Source organism: Dipteris shenzhenensis, chromosome 5 (genome assembly GCF_047967505.1).
Source record: "Dipteris shenzhenensis isolate YYH24624 ecotype China chromosome 5, Dip_SZ_1.0, whole genome shotgun sequence".
Classification (NCBI taxonomy): domain Eukaryota; kingdom Viridiplantae; phylum Streptophyta; class Polypodiopsida; order Gleicheniales; family Dipteridaceae; genus Dipteris; species Dipteris shenzhenensis.
The window spans coordinates 22,606,534-22,626,527 of record NC_141600.1 but is presented as its reverse complement, the minus strand read 5'-3'; the positions used below and the strand labels follow the sequence as shown (position 1 = coordinate 22,626,527).

Sequence of the window (19,994 nt, the reverse complement as noted above, 5' to 3'; positions counted from 1 at the left end):
CTACCCAAAGAAGGTAGGAGAAATCTCTTCGGGAGTCGAAGATGAGGATGCACCATCGACACCAACTTGGAATTCCTTCGCTACTTCTTGCACCGCGAGCAGATCCTGCTTCGCCAGCTGCTGCAGTTCCGACGCTAGAAGCAGATCCACCACTGGGGTGCTACTGCCATCTATCCAAGGATAGGCATCGGACTTGATTCTGTACTCCTTCCCCATCGCCATCTCTCCCTCCCTCCTAGTGCTTCTACCCTGAGATCGCTAGCAACAAGCTCCCAATATATGTGAGATCTTGCACTCTCCCTTCTCCCGCTCTCTTCCACAACCATGGAACCTTGGAACTCGAGCTCATTTGCAAGCCAAAAGGAAGAGAAAAACCAAAGAAGACAAACATAAGGGACTAGGGAGTTGATAGTAAGGAAAAGAGGCAAAGAAGGGCGATAGAGACAATGCCATGAAAGAACACGTCTGCGAGCGTTGCCATGAGAGGCACTTCTTTCAGCAAGATCCATTTTGATCCAAGCCACGGGCGGAGAAGAAAACGGCGAGCAAAGCTACGACATATTCTCTTATCTCTCTTATATGTAATCAGCTGTGAATCCCAAGCTCTACCACTATGGATCGCCTACACTGCCGAGGTCTAGCAAAACCATGGGCTACAGGAAAAGGGAGTGCAAATTGATGAGATAAAAGAAGATCAAGATCGCCGACGTGTATGCATTTCCTTACCTTCCTTCAGCTGAGGCATTCTCTTATGGATAGCATCTCTATCATTGCGAGCACCGAAGACTGCAACCAATTTCAACTACACAAAGATACAGTGTCAGACGAATCTTCAATCTTTGGACATAGAGAAGCTGTGAAGGCATGGACACAAGGTAGAGTGGGCGACAAAATGTCAGTCGTAGAAAGTAAGCATGAGCTTGTGCTTGAGTTTCCAAGAAATGGAGATAAGGAAAAGTACCAGAATCCAGAGGTGCCAAAGCAATGAGCTGCACCAAAGGTAGAAGCAAAGAATTCACGCACGACCTCAAGGATGTCAAAGTTTCTGGTAGCGCTTCTCCTCCTCCATTTGTGCCTTCCTTCTGATCTAGCCTTGGATTCCCTTCTAAAAGCGTCTTTGCTATGCTTTTTGCTTGCAGGAAAGTAATACTCCTTTTCCATCATCTCGATTTCTTACAAAAAACTGTAGAACTGGACTATCCATGTTAAGATATAGATTATAAGAATGTAGGCTTGTCACTTTGTGCCTTTGCGTCAATCTTGCCTTTGTATATCTAGATGGAGGGAAGAGTTTGTCTAGAATCAGAGCTTCCTGTTTGAGATTCCATAGCTCAAAGTCACTATTTTCATCAAGGAGAAGCACGGTGCAGATGAGGCAATTGGGACCGTTATGTAAGTATTTCCATTCTTTGATCTTAGTCTTCATGGAAGTGATGGTTTTGAGACGTAGATAAATATCCTGCACAGCTATGAATTTTGGGCCTCCTATCAATTGTAGAGTGAACCCTTGTCGTTCGCTACACATAGGACTCACTAGTTTCCTATTGAGATAGCATACGCTCATGCCCTCGCCACTGGTGAGCTCTCCAAGTAGGGGCTTGTTAGCTCTGTGCAGAGCAACTATGAGACCCAACTCTAAAGTTATTCTCGGTCCCCAGGTCAAGATAGATATATTGGGTTTGTCGATTGTCAAGGAGGCTAGGTAGGATGATGGGGTGGAGCAATTGTAGATTTGCCGGGGCATGGGTGGGAGAATCTCTAACAATAAATGAAGGTAGAGCCAGAGCGATAGGAATGAGACTCGAGAGGGAGAGAGGAGCATCAAAGAGAGAGACAGGATTGAGACTCGAGAGGGACAGTGAGACGAGCTACTGGAGAGCAAGAGAACAAAGAGAGAGAGAGAGAGAGAGAGAGAGAGAGAGAGAGAGGGAGAGATTCTCTCTCTAAGAGTACTTCTAATGCTTAAGCTCTACCCTTGCTTCTATTGGCACATAAACGATTGCATAAGTTGACAACAATTCACAACTTATATATGTTGTTACATAATTCCTTGTCTGTGTATACTGTAGTGCTCATATAATTGAATGGTGGAGAAATTTCTTACTACAAGAAGAGGTTTTCTATAACTCTGATGTGAACAAAAGGTTTACCCTCCACTGCCATTGAACCTTGTGTATGCATGATGCCGTTGATGTTTCTAAGTTGAGCATGTGACAATCATCGAACTAAGTGTTGAAGGTTATTTTTGGCATATTATGAGATTAATTTAGACATGAATATTTTATTTTATTTTAGTTTATGGATAGAAAATGAATATATAAGGATACGCTTTAACATCTTTGTAATTTTGTTGATTAATCTAGAATCTTTTAATCATACTTTGTATTAATCTAGGCACCATAAAAGATGTCAACTTTGATCATCTAGCTCCATGTGCTCATAGAAACTTGATTGAATCAGACTCTGGGGTTTTAAGTTATTATGCAAGAAGATTTAAATGCATGTAAATTTTTACAAACCTTCGATTTTCTAACATGGATGGGGAAGGGGAATTGAATGCAAAAGATTTGGGGAGTTTGTTAGGTTGTTTTGACAAGTACAACCTGATTGGAGTTATACTTTCAGTGTGGAGTTTTAATGTTATTATGCAAGGAGATTTAAATGTATGTATGCATTCACTTGAAGAGTATCCCTAATCTTGCTTAGTATGTATTTGGCATTACCAAATTATAAATATTGTAGAAAAAATTTATCAATTGGGGGAAAATTTTATCAATTGGGACTACGTCTAACTTGGAAAGAAACATAGTTATGCTAACTTTGGCCAAAGGGCATCCCGAGTGGTGCAGTTACTAGTCTTACTTCTCTATGGAAATTAGTTTTGGTCTCGTTGACTTTTCATAACTAATTGATTAGGATATTATCATGTCCAATGGTGTCCATATGTATGTCTATGTTTATGATTCATGCCTATATATGCCTATATGCCTATAATTTATGTTTATGATTCTATGTTTATGCCTATAAATACACCTATTTATACTTATGATTCTATGTTTATGCCTATATATGTATTCTAGTTTGTGATAGCATGGCTTTTTGTAGTCTCTCTCCCTCTCTCTCTCTCTCTCTCTCTCTCTCTCACACACACACACACACACACACACACACACACAACATTAAAATTTTAATTTATGATTCTATGTCATTATGCTTATGTTAATGCTATGTTTGCCTATGTTTATTCTTCTATGCCATTATGCTTCTACATTTTTGTATCTCTATGCCTATCTTTTTATATGCTTCTATGTCATTATGCTTCTTCTATATTCTTCTTTATGTTTTGCTACATGGACATGTAGCTAGCATGTTCCTTCCCATCATTAATTATTCTATTTGAGTCTTTCGGTTTTATTCTTGGGTGTGATGTGTGTTGCTTTTCATGAGAATGACTTGGATGTCTCTTCTCTAGAGGTGTTTTCCCAGTGCTTTTGGCTTTTTAGAATAGTCTTTTCTTGAGACTATTCTCATTTTAAAAACTTTTTTCTAATCTAAATTTTGTGGTTTCACTTTTAAAAAAATGTGTGTGTGTATACACACACACACATACACCCAAATATAATATTTTTATTGTTTAAGAGGATTTGACCTTTCTATTGAAAATGATAAGTTTGGCCTTATAGATCAAAATTTAAGAGTTAAGTTGAGTCGGTTTAAGTCCTCGAAGGTCTTTCTAGTCAAATATTTATTGAATGATATAACTTGTTTGTGGAGTGTTTTGGTTTTTAATTGGAAAGTCATTATTTAAATGAGAAGGCCTTAGTTTATATTTACTTTATGATTATGCATATTCATTATGTTTGAAATTGTATTTGAATTTAAATCCTTTGTTGTCTTAGCTCATAACTTTGAAATCCATTAGTTTGAGAATCCAGTCTTAGTAGCTAAGCAATCTAGCCTTAGGAGCATTCTAGTCTCTTAACACGGTCTATAATTCCGCTCGCAAAATGCTTAGACAATCAAGTTATGTATGTAACAAATTTAACCTCAGGAGCACTCTGATCTCTTGATACGGTCTGCAATTCCCTTAACAGAATGCTTAGAGAGTCAGGTCATGCAATGTATAGTACGTAAGTAATCTAGTCTCGGGAGCACTTCAGTCTCTTGACACGATCTGCAATTCCCCTCGTAGAATGCTTAGAGAATCAAGTCATGCAATGTATAGTATGTAAGCAATCTAGCCTCGGGAGCACTCCGGTCTCATGACATGGTCTACAATTCCCTTGACAGAATGCTAACAGAATCAAGTTGTGCAATGTATAATATGGAAGCAATCTAGCCTCGGGAGCACTCGAGTCTCTTGACACGGTCTGCAATTCCCTTAGCAAAATGCTTACAACATCAAGTCGTGCAATGTATATTATGTAAGCCATCTAGCCTCGAGAGCACTCTGGTTTCTTGATATGGTCTGTAATTCCCCTAGTAGAATGCTTACATAATCAAGTCATGCAATGTATAGTATGTAAGCAATTTAGCCTCAGGAGCACTCTGGTCTCTTGACATGGTTTGCAATTCCCTTGGCAGAATGCTTAGAGAATCAAGTCATTCAATGCATAGTATGTAAGCAATCTAGCCTCGGGAGCACTCCGGTTTCTTGACATAATTTGCACTTCCCTTGGTAGAATGCTTATAGAATCAAGTTGTGTGATTTAAGTATATCTATTTCTATTTCTTCAATAAATTTCAAGCTCACTAATGTGTGTATATCTAATGTATATGTGCTCAATAGATTTTTAGTAATGATAATGGCTTTGTATTGTCTGGTGTGAATCCAAGAAGTGTCCAATGGGAGATTAATTAAACCACCTCTATGCTATCCTTATTGGTGTGCATGTCTCTCATGATGATCGAACAAAAATTTAGATCTAGGGATTTGCCTTCATTCCTCTAATCTTGCACGTTAGTCAATGATTGGAAACACATCTACATGCTCATAAGAATCAAATCATATAGTTGAGAGAGAGAGAGAGAGAGAGAGACAAAATCTTACAAAAGCAACTAATTTTGTTTAATGTGCAAAAGGTAACATGGAACCTTTATGATGAGATGATAAACACTACCTTTTCCTAATAGGAAAAGTGGCATATAAGCAACATGGTGCTAGTGCATGCATCATATTGAATATAAACACTTGCACTAAATCAATATAATGCTACTACATGCATCATATTTAATATAAAAACTCCTATTAGATCAACATAAGGTTAAAGTTTGGGCCAGCCATCTTCTTATAAGTTTGTTCTATTTTATTCATGATTCAATTCAAGTTACTTCATGCAAAACTCTAGTAGCTAGTGACAATTTGGGAGCATGCAAGGGAAACAAAATTAGAAAAGGTGGAGCAAATACATGAGATTCTGGGAATTGAAAAGATCAAAAGTTGGAAATGCGTTCTATTAGGTACTAGTATGGGTGTAAAGCATGCATCTCCGTGACATACAAATTAAAGTGTTTTATTTAATTATACAATACAATTTCTCATAAGCAGCGTCTGTCTCAGCTTACGCTGAGATGTACAAGAGGAGGGCAAAAAATATAGGCTTCTCAAATTTCACATTTATTGAAGGGATATAATTATTGATCAAAAAATTCATAATAGGGGTATATAAATTAGATAAAAAGTGGTTACAGAGGAGTTTTTTAAATAACTTTCGAACACACATTGTATAGCTAGCTTATATAAGGTGGACCCTCTGAGTTTAAAAAAATGAAAAAAATTATAAACACGAGACAAAACACAGGGTCCATCAAGACCTGATCCTCCCTGCAAATGTCAAGGGTAGTGTTTTAATATTGCCTTAGTGATGTGCAAAGATGTGTGCCTTTTAGAAATTGAAGCCCAACGAATACATGAATAAGACCGCTCACAAGAGCTCATAACACATCCTTGGTTGCAACCTAAATAATATTGTGTCATGAACTACAACCATATGAAATATCATCCTTTGATCTTGCATCCATTGATTTCGAAACTTATTTGCATCGAGAACATGCATCAAAGGAGACAAATGTTGTAAGAATTCAGGTTGAAGCAACATCGATAATATTAGAGTCCAATAGTATTGACTAAGTACTTTATTGTATTGAATAAAAAATCACCGGGGCTATGTTGATAATGCAAGACATCGTGAATTGAGTGCTGGTTTTCAACACTAGGTGCAAGATCTGGGTCTATAGTTACTACAAGAATTACAACTTCATCATCAGATCTAGGTCTGTAGTTAGTGCGAGATCTGGGTTTGTAGTTACTACGAGAATTACAACTTCATCATCAAATTAATTGAGTTGTCGTTTCGATAAGGGTGTATAGAATTGTCATCATACAATATCCATATTGGGGTCGATACGTTTTCATACCCACACTACATACATATCTTTCTGGTAGCAGATGACCACACTTGAATTGGTCTTTGAAAGGACTTTGAAAGCCATGCAATGGAAAATCTATCTCCCCACAGACCACCATGTTATTTCGGAACACTGATTCATGTAAGCTATTCGTCGTGCATTTTAAAATCCAAATATGTGTTGAAATAGTTTACTACGTGCTGATCATTATTGTGCACATTCAAAACAAAATTTTGGATTGTTATAGTTTATAGTTGTTCAGGGGTCATCCCGTTTTTCCTTTAGAGCAAACGGCTTTTTTTTTCAGGCGAACCAACTTTTCTAATGATTAGTTTTTTGGATTGCAATTTTTTTTCTTTTTTCCAGGCAACGGCTTCAGTAGCATACTTGTCCTTCTCTCTGGTACACAAAGCCCTAAAATTTTCTTCAGTTGGAGGAACTACATCGGCAAATAGCTCAACAACTAGCCTTCCTTCCAACTTGACACCAACGCTAATGTCCAAAAAGCACCTAGGATTCACAATCTTGTAGAGACACTCCAAGCCTACTATCAATTTAATATGATAGTAAATAAAGTACTGTTGTTAAACTTCATCCACAAATAGCACAGACCACTGCAGTAAGATTGTATAACCAAGCAACACAGTGCACACATCGTTATAGTGAGCTTCTTGTAGTCCACCAAAAACTCCAGTCGAAATCCCAAGACAAAACAACTGAGCAACAACATACCAAATTGAACATCTTTCTTGGAAACTTCAGCCTGCAGATTAAAAGAAGGTAAGAAAGGCACACAATCTTAATAATATTTCCCAAGGGACATTATGCAAGAAGCTTTTGAACAAAGATAATGACACAACTAAAAAATGTAAAAGAATGAAAGTGCAGAAGTGAGGTTAGCAACCAAAGATAATGAATACTAGTGTGAATACAAAATTTGCACCAACCCACCCACCAGACAAACAAAAGGAAGAACAACCTAAAACATAGAAAGAATCTGCTTGTATGTGAGTGCAAGTGTTATTAACTAGAAAAGAATTTGAGGCATGATGCTAGACGCAAGGCATGGCGACGCTCGAGAGCCATAGAGGAAAAGGGAACGTGAGGGAAGAAGCATTAACATAGGTGGGGAAAAAGGATTAAGAGGGGTGGGAATGAAGAGAGAGACTATGCCACAAGGGGGAAGGAAGAGGGGGAAGAGGAGCATGTACATGATGGGAGGTGGAATGTAGAGATGGAGACATCAAGGGAAGAGAGTCATGCTTTATTTGAAAGGAAGGATTGGGGGGGGGAAATCAAAGTACTAGCTAGGTGGCTTTACAAGAATGAGGATGTTACATCAAGGAATAGCCCCCTCTTTTTATAGCCAAGAGAGAGGGTCTCTCCCAATGCATCCTCCCACATGCATGGTGTGTGTGTGAAAAGTCTCCCATGTAGGTTAGGTGGGTACTCACTCTCAATTGTGTGCAATAACCCTTTGTCTCATTTTTCCACATAAATCAAACCCCATATCCCAAGTCTGAGATACTCCCTTGGTCTCCTCCCAATTTTATAATTCGTTCAAACATCTACGAGGACAAGTGGAGGGTTGGCACAAGAAGTCTTGCCACCTCATCCTACTTTCCCAATTATTTAACTTGCATTATGACTATCTACACCCCCCCCACATGGGCCTGTCCTACATGGAGGGAATAATCCAATATAATATCCATCTCCACCTATTTTATATTATTTCTCCCATGGTCCTTGGGCCATGGCTCACTAAATGCAGGCATGGGGCCACCTAGGTTGAGGGGTGGCACATGGAGGAACCATGCCACCTTACCATTTTATAATATAACTACCATGGATTATGTATAAGACACCTTATGGGTCCTCTTACATGGAAGGGTGGCACATGGTCATGCCGTGCCACCTCAACACTGGGCCCTATGCACACCATATTTTATTATATTATTTCCACACATACAAGCACACACATGTATTTATGCCTTTTACCTTGGTTAAATTTATCCATAATAGTTCCCCCCCCAGGCAGGGAATGCATAGCATTTCCATGCCTAGGACCATCACGAACAAAGAGGGACTTGAGATAACACTTGTTGATCACGTTCTTGCCATATGGCTCATGCAGCTTCTATACTTGTACAGATCCCATTGCTACGTTCCTTGATGACTTTGTATGGACCGGATCCACAGTGGAAGGAACTTTTTATCCATCTGGTGGTCCAATCTATTATCAAAGCATAGCACAACATCCCCCTTAGCAAAGTGTCTTTCCCATCCCTTGCGAATCTTAGCATCCATGCGGGCCTTTTGTCGGTTCTTTTGGATCTCTGTTTGATGGAGTCCAAGGCATCGGGTTTCATCTAGCTTTTCAAGTTGTACCAACTTGGCCTCTACATGTTCATCTTCTGTCATCCTCTATTCTTGCGCCAATCTCAAGGCCGGAATTTCTATCTCTAGTGGTAAAATTGCCTCAGTACCGTATACCAACTCAAAAGGAGTGTGACCTATAAAGGTTTTATGGGTGATGTTGTAAGCCCACATGGCTTCGGTGACCTTTTGATCCCACTGGCTCCTGTTTCCTGTGGCCATTTTCCCAATGGTTTTATAAAGGAGGCCGTTGGTCCACTCCGTTTGTCCCATGGACACTAGATGATAGATGCTAGAAGTGTGGTAATTAATACCCATGCGATCCATGAGCAATTCCACTGCTTCATTTAAGAATGGACTCCCATGGTCAGATACTATTCCATGGGTGTTCCAAACCTTATGCAGATACGTTCAAATATGAAATTTGAAACTGCCTTACCATTTGCAATGGGGAGGGCGATAGCTTCAGCCCACTTAGTGACAACTGAGTGGCTACCAAAAGATACTTCTTTTTGCAGGCAGTCATGGACAGGAGCCCAACAAAATCTATTCCCCACTTTTGAAATTGATGGATGGACATCACTGGGTGATGTTGCCCAGGACACAAATCCTTCCTACCAAAGAATTGGCATGGTTCACAAGTTTTGCAATACATAGTGACATCCTTGAACAAGGTCGGCCAATAGTACCCAGCATGTAAAATCTTCTTAGCTGTATAGTCACTGGCATAGTGGCCTCCACAAAATCCATCATGATAATGCTTCAATACCTTAGGTACATCTGCATTAATGGCCCGTCTTAGTACCCCATTCATGCCTTGATGGAACAACACCCCATCAAAGAGAGTGTAGCGCCTAGTATCTCTGTGGATCTTCTTTCTCTCATAGCTAGTACTTTCTAGAGAAAAGGAGAAAGTGGTCAGAAATCTATAGATTCCACCATACCATGGATCCCCAACTTCTATGGCCGCTACAAGGGTTACATCGAGGCACTCCTCTAGATCAATCAAAGCATTCTTCAAGTTGGAACAACCCCCCTTTACAATTTTGAAAGAAAAATCATATTCTTGTAGAATTGCCAACCATTTCACCAACCGGCCCATGGGATTTGGTGATTGAAGAACTTGCTTTGCAAGACCATTGCTAGAGATTATAATGAAGGACTTTCCAACCACATAATGCTTAAATTTCTCAATGCAGAAAGGCATGCTTGTCAGCCTCAGAGTAGCGATGTTTAGTTTCGAGCAATTGTCAAGAAGCAAATCAAACGGGTTACATGAATCGATCCTCCCCTTGCTGGAGAAGAAGACCCACCAGATTGTGCTCACTAAACCCAGGATTGATATAGAAAGTCTTTGACCAATCAGGATTGCATAGAATGGGTTCTGAAGCCAGAGCACTCTTGATTTGTACAAACCCGTGATCACAATCCTCATCCCAAGAGAAATCAACTCCATCTTTTAATAGCATAGTCATGGGTCGCATCAAAGCAGCATATTGATCAATGAAGTGGCGATAGTATCCTGCTAGATTGACAAATGAGCGTACCTAACAATTGGTTGTTGGCAGGGAGAGCTTAAGGATAGCTTCTACCTTCTCGGGGTTAGGCTTGATGCCCTCAGACGAGAAATATGTCCCAGTAACCTCCCTTGAGTGGCTCCAATGATGCATTTATCAGGGTTGAGGCTGCCATTCGCATCATTGACCCTTTGGAAGGCCAACCTGACCTTCATGACGTGCTCCTTACGTGCCGAGAATATACATAAATCATCTAAAAACACCTCCAAGAAAACCCCCAAATATGGAGCAAACACCATCTCAGCATAAATCTTTGAAAGGTAGCAGGAGCATTGGTGAGGCCAAATAGCATTACTTTGAATGCAAATGTCCCCCAAGGTGTGGCAAATGTGGTTTTAAGCACATCCTCCTCAGCAATTCTGATTTGATAAAACCCGGAGTAACCATCACAGAAAGTACACATCTCATGACCACTTACCTTCTCAAGAATGAGGTCTGGAAAGGGAAGAGGATGATGGTCCCTCTTGGTGGCTGCATTGAGTTTCTTATAGTTGATGCAGACCCGCCACTTGTTGTTTTTATTTGGGGTGACTACCACTAGTGAAACCAATTTAGTATTGTGAGCCGAAACAATAAACCCAACTTTTACAAGTTTCTACAACTCTAAGCGCAAAGCATCGGTTTGTAGGGGCCCTAATCTCTGATACTTCTGAGCCACTGGCTTCGCATCAGAGGCTTCATCTCTATCTTGTGCTCTATGGCAGTCACATGATGAAGGTGGTGGTAGCTAGTTGCGAAGAGGTCAGGGAAATCTTTGAACATTTCTAGGAACTCATCTTTCTCACTTGGAGTGAGGTCTGGGGAAAGCATAGATTAAAGCTGTTGAGGACTAGCTGTTACCTTTTCTGTAGGTGGCGGGGTCGGAGACACCCCCATCATGTAAACTTTTTCCTCTGAGAACTCCTCCCCCTGTCTAATTTGTCCATTGATTCAGACACCGAGGATGAGAGAGTATCACTATCTTGCTCCTCTTCTTCTTCTGGTTCAATGGCACCTAGTTGCACCAAGATCTTCTCCTTAGAAGTACCAAAAGACATGTCCTGTCTTCCAATAGCTGACTGCATCACTCTTTCTCAACCATGGTCTCCCGAGTATGACTGGGTAACTCCTGCCTGTATCTTCGATGTCCACTACATAGAAATTGACGGTGGTGGTCAACCCATTGACAATGATAGGCAAATCCTCAATGACTCCCAGGGTGGCGAGTCGTTGACCATCTGCTACATTAATTCGAGTGGAGGAACGCCTTGTGCATTTCAATTTCAATTTCTTCATGATACGGGACACCATGATATTACATGCAGCTCCCCCATCGACACACACACTTTTGACACGGTAATTATCTATGATGACATCTACTATATGCGGGTGCCGATCAATTTCTTCAGAGATAGAAGAAACCTCTCGTACCTTTCCCTTTTTCTTACTCCTCCTTGTTGAGAGCCCTTGTTGCAGCTCATGTCTCACCTTAGGGCTTAATGCTATTAGTTGAGGAAGCATGATGCTCAAAGATTGATGAGCAAGGTCTTGAATGACCGAATAGTCCTCTTGCTCTGAGCCAATGGAAAAATCCGAGGGTGGCCACTTACTCCTACGAGATCTTTTAGTCTTCTCTGTTGGTGGGTCTGCCATCTCAACATTTGAGGGCTTTGAGAAGGACACCTTCTTCCTAGGGCGGCCCAGTCCACAGTTTGGAGAGGGGTTCGAGGTGGTACGACTTTTTTTCTCGAGGTCAAGTATCTCTATGTCGGAATCCTCAGTGCCTGATTCACTTAGAAGATTCACCCTTGGAATATTGGGACATTCCGTGCGATAATGACCCTTCTGGTGGCACTTGTAGCACACAACATTGGCATGTTCTCTTGGAGGGCAATTCACTTGATTTTTGATGCCCACCATCTCAAGCCGAAGATCATTCAGGGCCTTGGCTAGGTCATTGACTCCGGGTTCTTTAGCAGGAGGGGCCGAGGGAGTAGGAAGGAGAGGGGCTCGTGGGCGAGACTGGAAAAATCTTCCAGGCGGAGATTGAGGATATACTCCTTGTTGAGGGTAAGCATCTAAGGGAGGACCATACATTTGAGGTGGAGGCGGTGGATACATCCCTGTGGGGGGTGGGGGTATGCTCCTGAGTTGAACCCCCCAGGTTGTTGTTGAATTGAGAGGGTTGTAGAAGGACAATCTCTTCTTTGAAGCGGGGTTAGATTGAACTTTATTAAACTTTTGAGCAATCTCATGTGCTAGCACCATGGTTTGTGGATTCTCCCATTTAAGCTTGAGGCAGAATTCATCACTTGCTCCTGCTACAAGGTAACCCAACACATGCTGAGTCATTACAGGTCGAAATCCAGCGTTATCCTCCTGTGTGGCAATTAAATGGTCTAAGAGCATGGCCGCTCAATCCACATATCGACGTGCCGTCTCACCTTATGACTGCTTCAGGTTTGCCACCTGCAAGTACACATTCTCCGGCTCCTCTTCTTTGCCAAAATACTCGATCATAGCTGCTGTCAACCTCGGCCAACTTTGGCAAACGTCTTTGGCCTGCTTCTCGTACCACACTTGAGCCAAACTCTCTAGAAATGTGGGAAGAACCAACAGCCATCTATCTTCAGTAAGAAAGTTGAGAGAAACACAACGGCGCTTGAAGGCCACAAGATACTCATTTGGATTTTCTTCAACCCGACCACAGAACACAGGAATGTTAGCCATGCTTGGCAGATGGAAAAGAGAGAGGCAAAATGAGACTTATCTATTGATAAACAATGGAAAGAGGTAGCCTGAACTAAAAATCAGGTGAAGATATATCTATAAAGCACACATAGGGAGGGTAGGGTGTGATTGGTGTATTGTGAAATATTATACGGGAAGAATCTTCAACATAGAATAGCTCATAGACAATCTTAAAAGGACCAACCCTCATGATATTGCATCCATCTTTACAAGCGAGGGTTAGAGACGTGGTGCTACATGAGGTTGTTCATCAAGGCATACAAGAATGCCATGACAAATGTCAATAGTTGGAGAGCTTGCACATCACCTTCAACTTCTTTCAGTTCTTGTAGTCACCATGTTATTTCTTCAAGGGGTGTGCGGTTTGACATCCTTCTTTTGAGCAATGTCCTTAAGGACCTTTCTAATGATCTTCTGAAGTCAATAAACTCATATCAAATATGCCCAGTACTTAGTTTCATGATTACCACAACCTTTGCATTCCTTACAAATGATCACGCTCATTTGTGGCTTGCCACTTTGTTGGGACAGTGCTTCCACTCGCTTCATGCGTGATTGAAGTACAAGCTTCTCGTGCTAAGAAATCAGCAACTAAATTTTAAGCTCGAGGAATATGCTGAATTTTTACCTCTTCAAATTGTTGGCAAAGTTCCAATGCTTTTTGATGTCGTGGAACCAAGCCTTCACTTTGCATCTTCCATCTTCCACTAACTTGTTCACACAAGTTGAGAATCTCCTTACACCTCAAGTTGCTTGATGCGATGTTCTTGCACCTTTTGTAGCTCAAAAATGAGTACCGAGTACTCAGCTTGGTTGCAAGTACTTGCTGGTGCAGACTTGCCATAACAATACACCTCATCCCCTGGTAAAGTGAGCTTTACATCCACACCAGCAGCCTTGGTCGAAGGTTTGTATGTGCCGTCAAATTGGAGGAGCCAAGATATCATCACACCAAGACTAAAATCCGAACATCCCAAGTTTCTCGATAGTCCAAGATAAGTAGAAGGAGAGGGTGGGGAGAATTCAATACTTGAGCAAGACATTCAGCACCAAATAAACTTGCAATACTTTGTTGATAGTTTATCTTTAGACAAAAAAGAATTACAACTTGAATCTCAAAATGAGATACAAAGGGTTGATTAGATACAAAGGGATTTCTTGGTCGAAACATTACCAACCATAGCCAAGCCCTAGAAACCTTTGTAGTGAGATCGAGAAGAAATCATTCAAGACGAGCTTATCCAGAGGAATTAATAAGCAGATGTGTCAAATCTCCCCCCCAAGCTTGGGAAGCATTCCACCCTTCAAAGAATGTCACCCTTTTAATTATCTCCGATGCAACAAGTAGCTTGATTACCGCACAATGAGTACAATTGAAATCAAAGTCCTCCCAGTGTATCACTAGTTCTTCACCTTGAATCATCCACAGTGTATCATCCCACCTATCATCTCTTTGAACAATGCATTGTACAATCAGTTATTGAAGATCGACATGAAAATCAAGAAAAAGATCTCACCACCTGGTAGCCGTAATGAGCGGAGGACCATGCACCAAATCCTTAAACTCTTCAAGAAGTGACATAAATATCCACTCTCCTCATGTGACGTGCGTCCAAGAAGTGAAGTTGAAAAAGTTCAGAATCTATGATCTAGTATGAGATATGAATAGATCACATGAAATGAAGTATTTTTGCTTTTTACAACAAGAGGAAACTCCCTACGGTTAGAGAGTTACAGTTCATGAGATTTCACCATATAAGCAATAGCATTACACTTTCATCACTTCCTAGGAGCGGTTTTGCGTGGCACCGCACAGAAGATACAGAGGAGTGATTTTGCAAGCGCAGTTGACCAAAAGATGTGTGGCGTCGCACAGGAGATGCGCAAGAACCACAGGTTGAAGGCACAAGAACCGAGTAGAAGACACGCAAATTACAGGCACAGAAGAAAAGAACCGCACACGAAAGGTGTTGTAGAACTACACCCAATCGTAGGAGTAACAAATTTTACATCACTAGTCATGGAGATTTTGATCACAGTAGCCACATCAATTCTATTAACTAGAAAAGAATTTGAGACATGATGCTAGACGCGAGGCATGGCGATGCTCGAGGACCATAGAGAAAAAGAGAACGTGACGGAAGAAGCACTAACATAGGTGGAAAAAAAGGATTAAGAGGGATGGGAATGAAGAGAGAGACTATGCCACAAGGAGGAAGGGAGAGGGGGAAGAGGAGCATGTACATGATGGGAGGTGGAATGTAGAGATGGAGACATTAAGAGAAGAGAGTCATGCTTTATTTGAAAGGAAGGATGGGGGGGGGGGAAATCAAAGTACTAGCTAGGTGGCTTTACAAGAATGAGCGTGTTACATTAAGAAATAGCCCCCTCCTTTTATAGCCAAGAGAGAGGATCTCTCCCAATAAATGCATCCTCCAACATGCATGGTGTGTGTGAAAAAGTCTCCCATATGGGCTAGGTGGGTACACACTCTCAATTGTGTGCGATAACCCTTTGCCTCATTTTTCCACATAAATCAAACCCCATATCCCAAGTCTGAGATACTCCCTTGGTCTTCTCCCAATTTTATAATTAATTCAAACATATAGGAGGACAAGTGGAGGGTTGGCACAAGAAGTCTTGCCACCTCATCCTACTTTCCCAATTATTTAACTTGCATTATTTGACTATCTACACCCCCCCACATGGGCCTATCCTACATGGAGGGAATAATCCAATATAATATCCATCTCCACCTATTTTATATTACTTCTCCCATGGTCCTTGGGCCATGGCTCACTAAATGCAGGCATGGGACCGCCTAGGTGGAGGGGTGGCACATGGAGCAACCATGCCACCTTACCATTTTATAATATAACTACCATGGATTATGTACAACACACCTTATGGGTCCTCTTACGTGGAAGGGTGGCACATGGTCATGTCCTGCCACCTCAACCCTGGACACTATGCACACCATATTTTATTATACTATTGCCACACATACAAGCACACACATATATTGATGCCTTTTACCTTGGTCAAATTTATCCATAATAATATGCATGCATGTGTGTGTGTGTGTGTGTGTATTACCCAAAAAAAAAGTGTGTGTGTGTGTGAGAGAGAGAGAGAGTTCGACAAGTAAATAATTACCAACTAGTGCAACATTTCATGAGTTTGATAAGGAGATACCTTTTGTATGACTCAACAACCATACATTTGAAGGCTCAAATTCAAAACACGACCAACACGGTGATCTGCAAGCTCTGACCTTTGCTCGTGAGTTCCATGCTCAAAAAATTACCATAAAACATCCAAACAAAATCAACAATATTACAGCCGTGTATAAGTAAATATAATCACTTGTAAATCTACTGACAAACTAGTGATCTTGTAATACTGAGAGCATGAGAGGGAGTGTTTAAACAGTTAGAAATAGCTCATAACTCCTAGCCATCTAGTAACATATGACAAATGTCACAAAGGTAAAATAAGGATTAGAAATTTAGTAGATGAAGGCTACAACTCCTAGGCATCTAATTACATACGACAAATGCCACAAAACTTCAAACGAGAATTGTACCACAAGCACCTGTAGAAAGTTGAAACAGAACGAAATTGGTATAATTTGTTACCTTTTGGATGACATAATTGCCAAAAACATCGGTCATGAGTGTAAATGCTTGAGGCAAGACCGCCTGAAACACCATTGCTTTCTCCTCTAAAGACACAGTCTCCAGCTTCTACTGAATAAATATGCTTGCCATGTTGATCGGCACTAAAGAAAGACACAAAAAACATGTAACATGTCCCATGAATCTGACAGTTTTGCCTCAAAAAAAACACATAACATGTAGAAGTTTACCTAAACTCTACCACATGGCCAGTAATAACTGCCAGTTCAAACCTCTGAGTTTTGTTGTTCTCTTCAATTCTTCCAATAGAGAGAATCCTTGCAGAAGCTGTCCTACCAGCCCTCGAAGAAAGCCAATAGTTCCGCTCTGTCTGTCTAGTGAAAGGGCTCCAAGAACTACTAGTGAACTGGGCAATAAAGGAATTGAAATTGGAGAGCTAGAGTATGGCATGAAGAACACAACTCCAGGAGGACTGCCATAGTAAAATGGGCTAATGGAACCACTTTTGCTACCCATAAGAACACCAAGGGAGCCGCTCCTTGGAAACTGACCCTTATGTTCGGCATGGTACTCAAGCATTGAGCTTAGTTGGTTTTTTGCAATTCTAGAGGATCGATGTGGCTGTCAGGTACATATCCTCAATGCAAAGAGGGGTCACATAAATTTGCAGCATCACGTGCATCCTCAGTAGAAAGCTACTACAAAGAATGATAATGCAAAGGATGTGGTAAATGAGATTGCAGGGAGGTCCCTAATTGGCCTGTATATTTATACGATTGCTGCATGTCAAAACCTAGCCCACTAGAGGACCTTGATATAGGTCCTCGTGCACGCATCCCAGCCACTACTGCTGCATCATAGGCTACTAGGGAAGGATAGTTTGCCATCGTTCTTGGTATGAGGATAGGGTTCAGGGCATACACCCCTAGTCCATACTGAGGGGCATACATGTTAGCTACCTACAAATTTTGGTAGTCGAGTTGCCATGTATGACATGGCTGTACAGCAATAGCAGGTGCTGTCTACGGCATACATATTACTTGCAGCCCCAAGTTGCAGGCTTGCGTTTTGGGACTGACAGTTTGGCGCAGACTATATTTTCCCTATGCTTTAAGTATGTTCCATCCCAGAAAACTGCTATTGCTGTTGCTGAAGAGCTTGGGTGACAACCTGAGAATGTGGCATTTGTGATTGGGCTTGAGAGCTCTGCGAGCGTTGATTATGCCGCTGTTGTGACCACAACTACTGTTGCTGTGCTGGAAAGTTCAGTTGCTCCTACTGTTTTGAGCCAATACCTTCATTGTTAGAGAGGCTTAAACCCTGCAAAGAAGCTACCAACTTAGCAGCTCCAACTGCACTCTAGAGCTGGGCACTAGAGCTGGCAGCCAATGAGCCAGTTCTTGACAGGCTATTTCCAGCGTTTGAACCACTATTCAATCCAGCAAGGTGTTGTTGAGCGTGAGGCTGATATACCACTAGGCATTGCTACATGTGTGCCTAATAAAGAAGCACTTAGTTTTGCCATAGCTATAGCAAATATAGAAAAATCACGCAAATGAGCTAGCTGTAAATCTAGTCCAGAGGCTCCATCAATATTATCTTCATTAACATGACCCGTCTACGATGGGTTACAGACCCGCTTCGCTGGGTCTCAAAGTTGAGACCATAAGTTGCCTTTAAGAGGAATTAAATTTAAGGTTTTATTTATAACTTTAAGAAATTTTCAAATTGTATCTCCATTCTCTCTCTCTCTCTCTCTCTCTCACACACACACACACACACATACAAATCTCAACATTTGTAAGCTTTTTATTAAATTTTCTAATCAAATCCAAATGAATCCCTAGGAGAGCCTTTATTAATAATATGATCTAAATTAATTGAATTAAATTGACCGACTATAAACAATCATCACATTAATTATTATATATTGATTTTTCATTTGAAGGTATAAATAAAATATATATTATTTATTTCGCACACACACACACATGAAGAATTTTTATTTGAACATTAAAATGACGTTAATTAAAGTCAAGTCCTAAAATTGAAGAAATGCAATTTTGGAGAAGCTTGTTTTTAAAGAAGAGGTGTGTGTATGATGATAATGTTTGTATGTTTGCTTAGGAGTGTGTGGGTTTTTTTGTGCATTGTGGATGATTGCATGTGTGTCTATGTGTAGGCCAATGCAAGTGGATGTATGCATCTATATGTCCATGTGCAATCCAATATGATTGTGTACTCATGTACATGTGTGCTTGTGTCCCTATAAGTGTCTGTATATGTTCATGTGATGTATGTGCACCTTTGAATGCACGTGGCTAGAATATCTACACCCATGCACATAAGTGTGTCAATTCCATCGATCTTACACCATGTCTCTATCTGTATAAACATACATATATACACACGTACGTACATACATACGTATGTACGTATAAATGTACATACGTGTGTGTGTGCACGTGCACGTGTGCAGGTATGGCTAGAGGCTTGAAGGTGGTAGCTTGTTGCACAAAGGCCACATGTGTCATTTCATGGCAATAACTCACCGCATGCCCACTCCACACACATGGTTGTCAAGCTTGTGTCTTAGCCTCTCTTGTTACATGTGGAGTCGTTTGAGCCTATCTTCTAGAGCCCTCACAATGTGCCACATATTTGAAAATAAAGCAGAAACCCACCATATTGCCTTGTTACCCACGTGTGTGTGTGTGTGTGTGTGTGTTTGTGTGCGCGTATGTTTACTCTCTCTCTCTCTCTCTCTCTCTCTCTAAACATAAAATGTATAAATATAAATAAATATCATATATATAATATTCTCTCTCTCTCTCTCTCTCTCTCTCTCTCTCTCTCTCTCTCTCTCTCTCATGCCTCCAAAAAGCGATAAAAATTAAATGAAAAGCATTTAAAAAAGGATTAATTTAAAAGGCCATTTATATATGTGTATATATATATAAATTAAACATGAAAAAATGAAAAGCATTTGACAAAGGATTATTAAAAGGTTTTAAAAATGTTGTGTGTGTGTGTGTGTGTGTGAATATATAAACTAAGCACAAAATTTTGAAAAAAAAATATTTCATTTAAACTGCTCACTACCGTGGCATCGCACATCAGCAACTCGCCTCGTGTCTGTTTGACAGACAATGTTCATCCATGTGGACCGACACGTGCCTACCTTGCAACCCCTCATCCAGACTATGCTTCCCCTTCTACTGTTGATAAAATAGCAAAAGAGGTCAATCACTGTGCTCTGTCTGTT

The 19,994-nt window shown here is 40.7% G+C and overlaps 1 pseudogene; it reads right to left on the bottom strand.

The window, feature by feature from the left end:
- On the bottom strand, positions 1 to 17,679 carry LOC147901747 (pumilio homolog 2-like; annotated as a pseudogene).
- Between the last annotated feature and the right edge of the window lie 2,315 nt (positions 17,680 to 19,994).